The sequence below is a fragment of the Boleophthalmus pectinirostris genome, unplaced genomic scaffold, assembly GCF_026225935.1.
Source record: "Boleophthalmus pectinirostris isolate CB_2022bp ecotype Guang Dong unplaced genomic scaffold, ASM2622593v1 HiC_scaffold_2, whole genome shotgun sequence".
NCBI classification, from domain to species: Eukaryota; Metazoa; Chordata; class Actinopteri; order Gobiiformes; family Gobiidae; genus Boleophthalmus; species Boleophthalmus pectinirostris.
In genome coordinates, this window is record NW_026571152.1 from 32,429,065 (window position 1) to 32,439,575 (window position 10,511).

The following is a 10,511-nucleotide window of genomic DNA, read 5'->3' on the forward strand; positions in this document are numbered from 1 at the left end:
AGCTTTTCACAAATCTGAGACCCGAGCAGAGTTTTGCCATGATGGTAAAGATGACAACTAGCATGCTAATATGCACTTGCTGGTTATCAGACAATAAAATGCCTTCTAATTAGATGCAGACACCGAGCAACAAAATTCCAAGGGGGTGTGGCACACAGAAAGAACTGACTTAGCTGGAACTACAACAGCTGAAATGATTTGTGCTGTTAAAGAAGTCCCTTTCAAATTACATCTATCCATCCATTTTCTTCCACTTATTTTGGGCTGGGTCGTGGGGGCAGCAGTCTAAGCAGGGTCTAGACTTCCTTCACCCCTTACACTTCTTCCAGCTCCTCCAGGGGGACTCTAAGGTGTTCCCAGGCCAGCCGAGAGACATAGTCCCTCCAGCGTGTCCTGGGTCTTCCCCGGGGTTTCCTCCCAGTAGGACATGTCCGGAACACCTTTCCAGGGAGGCATCCAGGAGGCATCCAGAACTGATGCCCGAGCCACCTCAGCTGCTCCTCTCCACGTGGAGGAGCAGCGACTCTACTCTGAGCTCCTCCCGTGTGACTGAGCTCCTCACCCTATCTCTAAGGGAGTGCCCATCCACCCTGCAGAGGAAACTCATTTCGGCCGCTTGTATCTGCAATCTTGTCCTTTTGGTTATCGTCCTTTCAAATTACATTTCCATTAAAAGCTTAGCATTAGTCAACAGTTTTTCAGTTACAAGATAGCACCTTTTTGTTGAAAATCAAACTCCTAAACAGGACCTGAACACTTGTATTGATCACAGGCTAGTGAAAATGTGAAAATGTGTTGTTTAAATCCATTTTGTATTTCTTCTTGAGTGTCTTGAGTTTATCTTAAAAGTTATTTGGCTGTATTTGCTTATGTGGCCATTGTGTCTCCATGGTAACTGCTGAACATTCCTCTTTATAAATATATGTAGAACACCCCCAGCTTGATGTCCCTACAAAATATCAGTACAATATATCTGTAGTGCTGGCAAAAAATGACAAAAGTTTTCATAAAATTATTATTCCATGAAGTAAGGCGGTGGAGGCCACGGTGGTTCATTGCTGTGTGCCAGGTTGTAGGTATATTTGATTAGCAGACAGTGTTTGATAGGAAAGCTGTCCGTTTTCTGACACTGTGGACAGTTTGAGGTATTAACAAGGGTCTGTGTGAATAATTCATGCTCATATCATCTCACTTCTAATTTGGACAGCCTCTGGACACTGTCTGCCAAACCAACCTTAGCTTTCAACAGGCTCCTGGACCTTTTCCCTGGCTGCATCTCATTCAATTTTTATTCCAAAATATTACAAAGAGTGGTTCGAAGGTATTGCCATATTTACTGCAACGAGCCACTGTAGATTTGCCTGACCAGCCAGCCCCTTTTACCGTTTCTGTTTGACTCATAACAAACCTAGATGATCCAACACCAGCCACTAATTTGTATCATGTGTCTCTCAAATGCAGAAGACATCTCCTCTCGAAAATTCTATATAACGTCTTTTACCTGAGATATGTAATAGTTTAGTGCTTCAGTTGTTGAGTCTGTAAAAATCCACTCTTTGGCCACACCTCATTTCTCCTTCCTCGCTTCCTTCTCCTTGATTCCACAGAAAATAGGTGAGAAAGTCCCACCCACAGAGGAGACACAGAGAGGAAAGAGGATATAAACTCCTCGCTGAGACCAATAATGTTTGACTCTTTTATCTGATGTCTGCCTCCTGAAGCCTCCCTCATGTTTTCGTTGGGACACCACTTAGTTTGACATGTTTTTTTATGACAGCTGAAAAATGGAGGAGAGGAATCAAGGAGAAGGAAGTGAAGGAAGAGAAATGATGCGCCTCCTGGTTCTCATTCGATTCATATACCATTTGTTCTTTTGGATTTCAATTAAGAACGAAAAACTAAAAATAAAATGGGAAAACAGTTTCTTAATTTATTTATTCCGTTTTAGTGTCAAACAAAAAAACAGATTTCAAATCTAGTTCCAGTACACAGTGCCTATTTTTATTCTGATTCTCTCTGGTTTATGACCTGGAAGTTCTGTTGCTTAGCGCTCTGCATGTGAATTCAGTATCAACGATGGATCTATAATAAAAACTATTTTTATTATAGGTCTGTGGAGGCACCTGAAGAAAGGAGAGTTTATTGCTGCTACCAGCTGGGGTGGCAGTAGCTCAGTTGGTCGAGCATTCGCCCACTAATCTGAAGGTTGGCGGTTTGATTCCAGCTCTCCACATAAACATCACAGGTTGACTGGTCAGATCCACTGACCCACAGGTTGGCTGGTGTGATTCCAGCTCCCACAGATGAATGCTGTCGTTGTGTCCTTGGGCAAGACACTTAACTCACCTTGTCCACAGTGAATGTGTGTGTGAATGTGTGTGTGAATGGGTGAGTGGTTCCTTGTTGTAAAGCACTTTGAATGCCTTGAAGCGCTATAGAAAAATGTGACCATTTACCTGTTTCTCGTCATGGAGTTCAACAATGACTTTCTAAGATGCGAAAGTAAACATGTTATAAAAGAAGACGACATGTTTGTCCCATAGACCGTATATATGAGTGGACATGGCTAACACGTTGCCAAAAAGGAAGTTCGCCAGGAGGCTCTTCTGGCTCTAATTGAATTACATTGTGATCTTGTGGTTCCTCTCTCTGTACCTGCAGCTGTGAGCCTCGTCATTTTGGTCTTAAAATGTTCGTATTAACCCGCTCTACATGATCCTAATTTTTTTTCCCGCTATTTTGTCTGTCAAAAAAATCTGTTCATAACACAGAGCCTGGCTTCAAATTCAATCCTGTAACCGTGAGCATTGCGAGCCTCATTTGAGTGGCACTGAACGCTATGGGTGACTATGTGCCACTTCTTTTATACAGTCTATGGTTTGTGTTTTAAAATTGCAGTGATTTTTCAGGTCAGTCGTTCTAGCAGCAGAACTTCATACAAACCAGAGAGAATAAAATATCAAAATTGAAATAGGCACAATGACTGTTTTTTGATTGGTGTTATTTGAAATAAACTTAAATATTGGAAATAGAAGTCGAAGTCTGTTTTTTTGTTTGACACTAAAACAGAATAATGAAATAACAAACTGTTTTTCCATTTTATTGTTCTCTTCGTTCTCAATTGAAATTCAAAAGAACGAATGGTACACGAACCTCAATCCTTTATGTAGATTTTCTCTCTTTTGGAATTGAACTGAGCTTGCTTCTCTCTGATTGGTTAACCCACCTGTCAATCACACCTTCTGAAATCAAGAAGACAGGACACAGCTCAAGATCTACTCGTCTTTGCAAAGTTTTGTCAAAGCGTGTGGTTCTGGCAGGTCAGGTAAGCTGTAAATTAGAACAATAAAACCAGACATTACACAGTTCTGATGTAGTGACAGAAATATCTATTGTCCTGCGTATACGAAGAAAGTTTGTAAATAGCCTCATGAAATCCTTATATCATTATGAATCATGCTTTCGCTCATATTTCCATATTTGTTTCTATTTCAGGCTGTTTTCCTCGGCTCTGGTTGTGTCTTCTGGGGCTTATAGTAAATCATGAGGCGTCAGACAAACTAGGAGTCAGTCTGCGCAGATGAGGAGGAGAAATGGGAGCGTGGAGACTTGTACTGTCGCGAATATATACGCTGGAGGTGTCATGGTGATGAATGCTTCCAATGGCCCAAAAGGAAAGCTCAGGAACTTCGTGGAGTGAAAGATCCATAGGCTGTATATATATAAATGGACATAGACAGTATGGGTGAAATATTGAAATACCGATATATATGAGGGAACAGATAACCCTGTGTCCTGTCAAATATCACATCATCTTTGCACTGTTTTTCTCACGACCAGTGCTGTAGTGGGGATTTTTTTAAGTAAAACAAACTTAAAAAAGCTGGCCAAATAAAAATCAATAATATTTGATGTTTTGTTTTGGTTTTTTTTTTTACTCAAAATGATGCAGAATCAAGTTATTAACATTAACGCCCTTCATAATCACCTACAGAACATAAATCATAGGCTACAACACATGAACCAGGTCTAAACCAGGTCTAAACCACAACTAAACCAGGACTGAACCAGGTCTAAACCAGGTCTAAACCAGGACTGAACCAGGTCTAAACCACAACTAAACCAGGACTGAACCAGGTCTAAACCAGGACTGAACCGGACTGGACCAGGACTCAACCAGGAGGACTAAACCAGGACTGAACCAGAACTAAACCAGAACTGAACCAGGTCTAAACCAGGACTGAACCAGGACTGAACCAGGACTAAACAAGGACTGAACCAGGACTAAACCAGGACTAAACAAGGAGGACTAAGCCAGGACTGAACCAGGACTAAACCAGGACTGAACCAGCACTAAATCAGGACTAAATCAAGACTAAACCAGGACTGAACCAGGTCTAAACCAGGACTGAACCAGGACTGAACCAGGACTAAACCAGGTCGAAACCAGGACTAAACCAGGACTAAACCAGCTCTAAACCAGGACTGAACCAGGTCTAAACAAGGAATAAACCAGGACTAAAACAGGACTAAACAATGTCTAAACCAGGTCTAAACCAGGACTGAACCAGGTCTAAACCAGGACTACTCTTGGACTTGAAAGCGAGAACCCTGAGCCCGTGGAGCAGGGTGTCCACAAAGCGCGATCGAGTGACGGCTGCCCTGAGCCCCTTTCGGCTGTGGTCACATGACAGTGAATGAATTTGAACATTCCAGACAAACCAATAACATCTCAATGGAGGAAAACATTTGACGGACGCTCCATCAGAAATGTTACACAATGCATCTTTAATGATTAAGTGAAATAAACAGCCTGACCTGGAAGTCCCCTTCATCAGAGTCTGAAGTGGCAGTTACCCAGTGGGCGTTGGTGTTCAGAGCTACAACAGTTTTAATACAGAGCAGATGAAAACACTCCACAACACCAGAAGTGCTCCGTTTGTCTGCTGATCGTTATGTCCAAACTGCAGCCTCAAACACTAATCACAGCCATTACAATTCTCATCTACTTCCCGCTGACTCTCCACGCCTTATTAAACCTCTGGAGAGTACAGCGCCCCACAGCTACAGCAACGAGAAACAAAAAAATAAAATGTCACTTTAAGATACTGAGGAACTAATGGTGAATAATTACTCGAGTGAGCGTGCACTTTAACAAAGCAATCTAATTTCATTATATTGTCAATTTGTGTAAAGGCAAAGTAGAGTGCCTGATTTTACTGTCTTAAAATGTGAAAAACAGAACGAGTCCATTTTAAGCGGTTTGCAGTTGTCCAAAGTTATTCCTCAGTTACCTTAGGCCTTCCAACAACTAGTGTGCTAACAGTGCACTTCCTGATTACGTACACTTCATAATTACATGCAGATAGTACACAGTTGACTTATTCAGATGTCAAGAGCAGCTTATACAGTATATCTGTATTAGGGCAAAACCACTTATACTCAAATACATGGGAAAAAAAATGGATACAGGCCCAAAAACCTTTAAGGGACACTAATCCCACCAATTTAAAAGTGCAACATTTCTGGTGGAGGGTTCGCTACCTGCTTATCTCCATGGAAATGTTATTGCTTTGTCTGGAATGTTCTGTGCTCTGACTTTAAAGGGCCAGTCTCATCCAAAGTAACTCTTTTCACATTGTATCTTCTGCACATATACAAGCACAATTTGGGTTTTGGAACATTCATTATACAATAGTTATGAAATCTTACTAATTTCTTCGAGGCAGTCACAGACCAGGAACTGTGAAAGGCCGGTTATTGCTCATCCCCCCGTCCGTCCTGAGAAAACACAGGCTCCGCCCTCCAAACGTGACGTAGGCTCTGAGTGAGCCGCCCTTCCTCCGCCCATCTCAGGGAGGGAGGGGGAGACAGACATGCGCCCAGATAGCAGTAGGAATAAACTTTTATTCATCATGACGATACAGCTCGTTCAGCCGCATGTGTTGGACCCGGAATCAGACTAGGACTTTAAGGTGCATGAAGCTCAAGCACCGCGTCGGCATCAGCTAAACATTACTGACTGGTAAAGTATTAATAAACGCTAGTAGATAAACTTATTATATCGTGTTCACTGCAGTGTAGAATAATTAGCTTATGCTGTCGCTTTTGCTTAGGTGTTCAGCCAATGTGGGGCGGAGGCGGTGGAGCGGGGAGGGGGGCGGGTGCGAAGCGCTTTCTGCTACATCAAACGCATCATAGGTGTAGTTGCCACATCATCGTTGTAGCGGCTTTAGTTTGTTGTCACGTGGGAGGGTGGCAGAAATACGCTGCAATTTGTTTAAAAAAAATGCAGAATCAATCTAAAAAACACTTTGATGACATATACAAGGTCCACACATCTCTCTTAGTAGGTAGAAAGCTCTGAAAAGTTTATTTTGCATGAGATGGGCCCTTTAAACCTAAAAGTGAAAAAACACATAGCACATTTTTCATAGAAGAAAAACGATCTGACGAAGGCTTTTTTGCTGAAACAGTATTAAAGTAAAAAAGCTTTTGGACATCGGCCATCTGAGTGTGCTATGCATTTTGTCACTTTTATTGTTCTGTTAGTTGCATTTGCACCTCTGCAAGACCTTCGGCGTGGATTTTCTGTTTCATTTGATCACTTTAAACATATCCAACTAACAATTGTTCATTACAGGTGTTTATTTTGCTCAAAAATGGAATAATGCCTTTTGCATAAGAGCGACTCTCCATAGATCTGAACTGTAATGTGCTGTAACCTGCTTCTCTCTCATGATACATAGGTTTAATCTATACTGTGGAACATTTTAGACAAAACAATGACATTTACATGGAGACAAAGAAGTGGCAGACCTTCCACTAGAAATTTGTGCAGTGCAGCTAGAAAACTGAAATCAGAAAATTGTCAAAACTTTCCATTTGCAATTTAAATGACGGAAAACATTTATGCAAATCAATATTAAGCTGACTAATGCTCCATGAGCTCTTTTCCTCCTTATTTGGATAACTTAGAAAATAGTTGATTCAGAATACAAAACACAACAATCTGCCCAGTGACGTAAGCTGATTCATGAAGAGATCATTTATTTAAAAATGTCTGCCGTGCTCCTCCAGCTCGCGGTGAATGTTAATGGGGACAGAGAGAGGCAGGAGCTACATCTGTGAATTGAAATAAGCCTTGTTGCGCCGGCTGCCATTGTGTCTCTGATGGATCGCACTGTGACAAGTTACTAAAAGCCTCTTCCTCATACTTCATCAACATATTCGGAGCGAGAGAAAAACACACACGCTTTTAAATGTAATTGGTGATCACGGATTTAAATAAAGCCCTGGCAATTCCTTTCAGTCTAATGCAAATAGTCCACACTGACAGCTTTATAACTGCATATGTGAAACCCCGGGCCAAAAAGGCTTCATTTGACTGGCTTTTAAGCGGATAGGACGGTAATTTGTTTATGAGATACTTAAGGAAATGTAGGTTGTAACCCCCAGAAGATTACAGAAGCAGAGAGAGCCATGACAGCATTTAAAGGGCCCATATTATGCTATTTTCTCATCTGTGTTATAATGTTGTTTCCTCATCACAAACATGCCTGGAGTGCTGTTTCATTTCATTCACACATGTTTGACACACAAACCCTGCGTATTTAGGCTGAGTTCTTCCCTCAAATGAAAAAAACACTTCCACATTATGATGTCATGTAGTAATACAGGAAGTGCTCCATTGTGTTTTAAAAATCCATACACCTTCATTAGAATCATTTGGATAATTTCACCCCTGGAATTGCTAATCTCTATCTAACTTAATTTAAAAGGTAGCTATTAACTTGAAAACTATCACTACATGACATCACAAGGTGGAACAAAGTATTTTGGCCATACTGGCTTGTCAAAGCTTGATCTCGTCAGATCTCAGAAGATAAGCAGGGCTGGGCCTGGTTAGTACTTGGATAGGAGACCGCTGGGAATACCAGGTGCCACAGTGGAGCGCCTTAGTGACTTACTTACTATTTTATACTTAGAGTAAGACAAACCTTAAACCACAAGGAAAAATAATTGGACACAGTAGCTCACAAACCACATATGAGACTGATGCCAAATAAGGCACAATTATGCAACTGTAAATGTACACATAAAAAGTAAAGTAAAGAAAGGAAAAGGAGAAATTAAATTCTGTCAACTGGACAAAAGTCTTTTCTTTCTTTCTTTCTTTCTTTTTTTTCTGCCCAGTTGAGAAAATTGAATTTCTCCTTTGGCATGGATCCTACCTGGACAACTGAGGGATTTCACAAACATAAAGTAAAGCAAAAAGTATTTTGATCTTTGCAGATGTAGACAGATTAATAATGCAGGATTACTCAAATATATGAAACAAAGCACAACTCCAGGTATGTTTTTAAGAGGTAATAACATTATAACGTGGCTAAAAACCCACAAGAGTCAATTGTGTGTAATATAGGATCTTTAAAAATGGATAAGTGTTTAATAATTTTTTGATTTACCTATAATGTCATCATCACAGACTGTGGCATGTTCAACAGATGAAATTCTGGGAAACATTGTGGTGTTTCAGGCAGATGTAAAAATTATTATAAAAATGTGATACAGCCAACCCTCTCGGTCGCGCAAAAATACTGTACTTTTCTATTGACTATGCAAGACCTGGTTTTATATTTGAGGTCAGTACATGGCGTTCTTTTATGTCTGACTAAATGCAGAAGGTTCAGGCCTGGACTGAAAAGGCAACTACTTCCATTTTACATTTGTTTTTTATTTTTTTATTTTTCATTTAGTAGATGTTTTTTTGGATGGGATTGTGATAGTTTGTGTTGATTTTTCTCTTGTGAGGTAAAAGTTCAAGGTGTGTACTGTGGAGGCTGGTGATATTGCTTTGTGTAAAATGTTATGGCATTAAAGGTCTTATATTACACAGAATGTACTTTTAAAAGCTTCAAGTCATGTTAAAACGTTGTTACCTCTTCAAAAACGTACCTGGAATTGTGTTTTGTTTCATTCACACATAAGTAACCCTTTATTAATAGTCTGTCTACATCCTCAAAGCTCAAAATGCTCTGTTCCACCTTGTGATGTCATGTAGAGGTCGTTTTCAAATTAATAGCTACTTTTACCTTTTGTTCAGTGAAGACAGAGGAAATTCCAAGGCTGAAATCACCTAAATGATTCATGTGAAGGTGTATGGAGTTTAAAAACACAGTGGAGCACTTCCTGTATTACCACATGACATCACAAGGTGGAGCAGAGTGTGTTCCATTTGAGAGAAGAACTCAGTATGCAGGGTTTGTGCGGTAAACCCGTGTGAGTGAATGTTTGTGATGAGGGAACAACATTATAACATACTGTCGATCAGAAAAGTGCAATATGGGCTTTTAAATGTGTCTCCAAGAAGACAAGCCAACGCCACCCAAGAGATGTGGAGGCAAGCCGGTGGCAGAACATCCGTCAGAAAAAAATACATAGTGCATCTTTAATTTTGAAATTCTTCCTTATCATTAGTGTTTCTCCAAATTCACAACAATCTGGATATTTTAAATTAAAGTAGCTTTTTAACAAATTGAAAAATACCAGAGATTAAGAGCTGATATTGGCTAATGCCCAGGCTCACTTAGCTGAAACGCTCATTAATTACACAATGTAATGGACAAGGGCAGAATCAATATGTGTCTAGACCACAGGGCTCTGATCAGACACAGAGAAACAGGCTGGAGGCTTCACACTGTCATGTTGGAGCAGCACAGACATGAAAGAAACATGTGATAATGAGGAACACATTCCTCTGGATGTGGCGGGTCCCAAACTTTTCAGTCCAATAAGGCCAAAAAGGACATTAATAATATTAATTTCACGAGGCAAAACTGAAACTGAAAACTGTTTTAATTGTATTTACTTGAGTAGTTTAAAGACTTGTTTCAACTGTATAATGAAATCATCTCACAACCCTCAGCCGGGTGCATTTCACTTCCAAAAGTGGAGGTTCCTTCAGAATCAGAATCAGAATTTATTTGTCATTTCAGTTTAAAAAATACACAGAAACAAAATTCTGCACTTTGGTCCAGGTCAACAGCAGCACAGATAATAATAATAAATAGTTTAAAATACTGTATGTCAAATACGGCCCCCACCCACCCCCATTTTCTAAAGTACGTTCCAAGTCAGTACTATTTTGTAAGGTGCATTAGTGTCTGGGCTTTCTGACAGAATTGATCTGTCTCACGGCATCAGGGTAAAAGCTGTTCCTTAGTCTGGTGGTCCTGGCCTGGAGATGGCGCAATCTTCTGTCTGATGGAAGAGCTGTAAACAGTCCGTGTGCTGGATGGGTGGAGTCTTCCATGATGCTGTAGGTTTTTGTCTTCACCCTGGACACGTCCTCCAGCTCCTCCAGGGGACCCCAGGCCACAGAAACATAGTCCCTCCAGTGTGTCCTGGGTTTTTCTCAGAGCTTCCTGCATGTGGGACATGAACATCTCTCCAGGGAAGCATCTGGAACAGATGTCTGAGCCTCAGCTGCTCCTCTCGACATGGAAGAG

General features: G+C 40.7%; 1 pseudogene; it reads left to right on the forward strand.

Moving 5' to 3' along the window:
• Positions 1-7,834: 7,834 nt before the first annotated feature.
• Positions 7,835-7,952, forward strand: LOC129409586 (5S ribosomal RNA; annotated as a pseudogene).
• The last annotated feature ends 2,559 nt before the right edge of the window (positions 7,953-10,511 follow it).